We start from the raw sequence: 4,614 nt of genomic DNA, 5'->3' as shown, positions 1-4,614 counted from the left end.
AGAGAGCATGTGTGAGCAGAGGAGGGGCAGAGAAAGTGGGAGAGAGAAAATTCCAAACAGGCTCTGTGCTGACAGCGACTCAGGGCCTGATCCCACAAACCTCGAGGTCATCACTTGAGCCAAGATCAAGAGTCGAAAGCTCAATTGATTGAGCTACCCAGGCACCCCTACTTTCACTTTTAAAATTCATCTTGGCTAGAGGTGGTAACAATAACGGGGGAAACCATTCCTTACTGACATTGCTTTTCTTTTTTTTTAATTTTTTTTTCAACGTTTATTTATTTTTGAGACAGAGAGAGACAGAGCATGAACGGGGAGGGTCAGAGAGAGGGAGACACAGAATCTGAAACAGGCTCCAGGCTCTGAGCCATCAGCCCAGAGCCTGACGCGGGGCTCGAACTCACGGACCGCGAGATCGTGACCTGGCTGAAGTCGGACGCTTAACCGACTGAGCCACCCAGGCGCCTCCTGACATTGCTTTTTAAGTCTAGGATGCCCAGGGGTCTCTGACCAGAAAGGAAGAGTGTGATTTAAAAGGAGCTGACCTTGGGGTGCCTGGGTGGCTTAGTCAGTTAAGCATCTGATGTCAGCTCAGGTCATGATCTCGCAGTTTGTGAGTTCGAGCCCCATATCAGGCTCTGCAATGACAGTGCAGAGCCTGCTTGGGATTTTCTCTCTCTCTCTCTCTTTCCCCCACTCATGCCTTCTCTCTCTCTCTCAGAATGAATGAATGAATGAATGAATGAATAAGCTAATCTTGTTTGTCTCCCTCTCTTGAGTTGGGTTTTTTTTTACATCCATTCATCCATCCATTAATCAATTCCTTTCCTTCTGTCCTCCTGTCTGTCTGTCCATCCATCCATTTATGTATCTATCCATCCATTTACTCATTCAGTTGTTTAACAAACATTGCCTGTGCTCAGCACTGAGTTTGCCGTGGTAAACGAGACAGACCCAACTTCGGCCTCCATCTCCACTAGCACAGGGCCCGTGTCTTGTTGGGGGAGGTTCTGTATTGGTGGGCACTCCTGAAGGTGCTGGGCTGCAGGCATAGCTGGTTCTCAGTGTGCGTGCACACTGCTTGCTGCACAGTCTCTGATCTTTCAAAAACCAAGGAAAGTTTTCTTGTGGCCATGGGGGTTTTGACTCTATCTTCAGGATTTGTGTATTGAAGTTGGGGAAGAGAAGAATGAACACAGTTGGAGTCTTGCTGGCCCTGCTGTCTTCCAGTGTGGTGGAGAGAGGCCTCGGTTTGGAGCTGTCCAGCTGGGCACTCACTCTGACCTGCCCAAGCCCAAGTTTCTCCTTCTTTCCTTCAATTGCAGATGATAATATTTATTCTATCATGTTGTCATTGTGAGGATTGCATGACATAAAGTGCACTGGGTGCTTGGCAGAGGGCCTGCCATATTATAAGTATTATAAGTTCCTCCTTATTTCCTCCCCCGAAACAGGAGCTTTTACTCTTATTTAACCTCTTACGTAAGCTCTCAGGAGCTTTTCTTTTCATTGCTACTGAGACAGAGCTCTTTTGCTTCCGTAAGGGTTCCTAGTGGCTGTCGGTCACTAAGATTTGGACCTTCTGCATTTTACATTTCTGAGCAAATCTTGGGTTCCTTACCAGGCTTTCATGTAATAACAAGCAATCAAGGCAGGGTTTTAAGCAAATTACTTTAAGTAATGATTATCTTTCACACAAGAACTTACAGACAGGACCCAGTTATTCTGTAATGCACATTCGCATTCTCTGTCCGTGTGTGTGGGGGTGTGTGGGGGGTGTATTTCTGGGTATAAATATGATTCAGTTCCCCTCAAAATTTTACCTAAAATAGCACTGAATTATATCTGAATAGTCGAAAGTAGTATGAGTTCTGAGTACAAGAAGGGGGAAAGACAAGGGAGGAATAGAAGAGTTTTCTCTCCTTGTAGACCCATGAACGACACAGCTCTGTAAGACAACAGGGAGGGCTTCCTGGAAGCAGAGGAGAGCCAGTGGCCTGTGTCTGCTATGCAGAACAGAAGCAGGTGTGGCCTGCCTCCGGCCGAGTGGTTCATGCTGCCCCAGGGCCTAGTTTTCTTCTCTGCCGTGGGATAGCACCTCCTCTGGGAGGCAGACATGCCACCCCACAGGGCATGTCAGCATTTGGAACCCCTTCCCCACCTGCACAAATTTGAGGGACAATATGAGATGGTCTTTATTTTGTGAGAAGCCCAAGGTCCCCAGAGGTAGACCAGATGAAATGCAAGCCTGTGTGTGGCTCCCCATGGGCCCCAAACTGGGCAGTGCCCTGAGCCAACCTCCTTCTGTCACCTCAGCAGTGGCCTCCTTGACCTGCTTCTATTTTTTCCCTTTTCCTTTGTTTTCTCCAAGTCTTCAAAACCCCTCTGGGTCCTTCCCACAGTGTGACTATATTAGTTTCCCGTGGCTACCGTAGCAGATTACCACCAAGTCGGTGGGTTAAAACAGCACACATATTCTAGTTCACAGTTTCCATGGGTCAGGAAGCTGGGCACGGCTATGCTTGCTTCGGCAGCACATGTACTAAAATTAGAACAATACAGAGAAGATTAGCATGGTCCCTGTGCAAGGGTGACACGTAAATTTGTGAAGGAAGCTGGGCATGGCTGAGTTGGGCTTTCTGCTTGGGGTCTCACAACCCTGCAATCAGGACACTGACTGGGCTATATTTTCATCTGAATGCTTGACTAGGAAAGAATCCACTTCTAAGTTCATTCAAGTTGTTGGGGCAGAATTCATTTCCTTGCAGCCGTAGAACTGAGGGACATGGGTTCTTGCTGGCTGTCAGAGGGAGGGCATTCTCAACTCCTAGACAAGGATGCCTGCAATCCCTCCACATGGCCACTTACTCCATTGGGCCAGCAAGGAGAATCTCCAGCCATAGACTCCATTAGCAAGACGGTCTTTTATAAAATAACATAGTCATGGGAGTGATATCCATCCCCTCTGCCATATTCTACTGGTTAGAAGCAAGTCACAGGTCCTGCCCCCGCTCAAAGGGAAGGGATTATACAGGTATGAACACTGCGGGTTGGAGGTCATGGGAGCCACCTTAAAGTCTGCCACCACTGTGGACTCCCTTTTTTCATTTTTCAGGAAGTATTTTAATGGCAGAGAACAGCTGTAAGCTCTCAGCCACTGCATCAAACCTAGCCCCTTCTAGATGGACTCCTCACCTATTCCTGGCCTCTCCTCTGCAAGACCTCAGGCTCACGGTCATCCACAGACCGTCTCAGCCGCCATCTTGCTTCCAGTCACCTGCACCCAAGACCTCTGATGCAGCCTTCAAGTGTCTCCCTTTCTCCCTCAGTCTCACAGTTACTTCCAAGTCCTGTCACTATCAATTCGTAATTGTCTCTCCAATAAATCTGCTCTCTTTTCTCTTCATTGCTACTGAGACCAGCTTAGTCTAACTGTTCCTTATCTTCCATTAGAACTAGTACAGTAACCCCCAGCCAACTTCTCTTCCTCACTGTCACCCCCTCAAACGCTTTCTCATATCCCTACCACCATCTCCCTTCCACACTCTTCCCTCTAGCAAACCCAGAACATGAATTGTTTTCCTTCTGCACCAGGCTTTGCTCACCTTGCTCTGTTTCTCCACAGTACTCTTCCCCCACCCAATCCCTACCATTTTACCTGTGCAAAAAATCACTCATCCATCAAAATCTAGCCAGGATCCTGGCAAGCTTTTCCTGACTACAGACAAAATAATTTATTCCCCTAATTCCATCTTTTGATTTAGTTCTGCTTATTTTTGTGTGTTTTTCTTTTCTTTCTTTTTTTTTTGTTTTATATTCACATAACTAAATGCACCGTGCCTTGCATTTTGGGGGTGTTGACTGCTCTCTGCACCAATGCTTGAGGAAAGGAAGTGTCACTTCTTTATCTTTATCTTCAAGGCATCAAACAGCAATCCAATGGAGTTATCAATAAGTATTGTTGAACTGAACTAGTATTTCCAAAATTATTTGGCCAGCTTGGGAAATTTGTTAAATCCTGCATAATATAGTGACTTTTAAATTTCTTTAAGTTTATTTATTTATTTTGAGAGAGACAGAGACAGCACAAGTGGGGGAGGGGTAGAGAGAGAGAGGGAGAGAGAGAATCCCCAGCAGGCTTCCGGCTGCCAGTGCAGAGCCCAACTCGGGGCTTGGATCACAAAACCGCAAGATCATGACCTGAGCCGAAACCAAGAGTCAGACACTTAACTGACTGAGTCACCCAGGCACCCCCATAATAAAGTGACTTTTAAATTTGGTTTTAGACTTTTAACCTACAACATTTTATTTCTTTGTTTGTTTGTTTTGGCTTGTTTATTTATTTTTGAGAAAGATAGAGAGGAAGGGGCAGGGGGACACACACACAGAGAGAGAGAGAGAGAGAGAGAGAGAGAGAGATTGAGAGACAGAGAATCCCAAGCAGACTCCACACCATTAGTGCTGAGCCCAGTGCAGGGTTTGAATTCACAAACTGTGAGATCATGACCTGAGCTGAAACCAAGAGTCGGGCACTTAACCAACTGAGCCACCCAGGTGCCCCTAACCTACAGCATTTTAGAATTCAGCTCTCTGTTTGATGCATTGCTTTTTCTA

The 4,614-nt window shown here is 46.5% G+C and overlaps 1 non-coding gene across 1 annotated transcript; it reads left to right on the top strand.

Moving 5' to 3' along the window:
* Positions 1–2,518: 2,518 nt before the first annotated feature.
* LOC122488793 lies at positions 2,519–2,625 on the top strand. Its single transcript, XR_006298717.1, has one exon. It is a non-coding gene; the product is annotated as a U6 spliceosomal RNA (small nuclear RNA).
* The last annotated feature ends 1,989 nt before the right edge of the window (positions 2,626–4,614 follow it).

This window comes from Prionailurus bengalensis, chromosome A2, assembly GCF_016509475.1.
Source record: "Prionailurus bengalensis isolate Pbe53 chromosome A2, Fcat_Pben_1.1_paternal_pri, whole genome shotgun sequence".
Taxonomy (NCBI): domain Eukaryota; kingdom Metazoa; phylum Chordata; class Mammalia; order Carnivora; family Felidae; genus Prionailurus; species Prionailurus bengalensis.
This window is presented reverse-complemented; position numbering and strand designations above follow the sequence as displayed.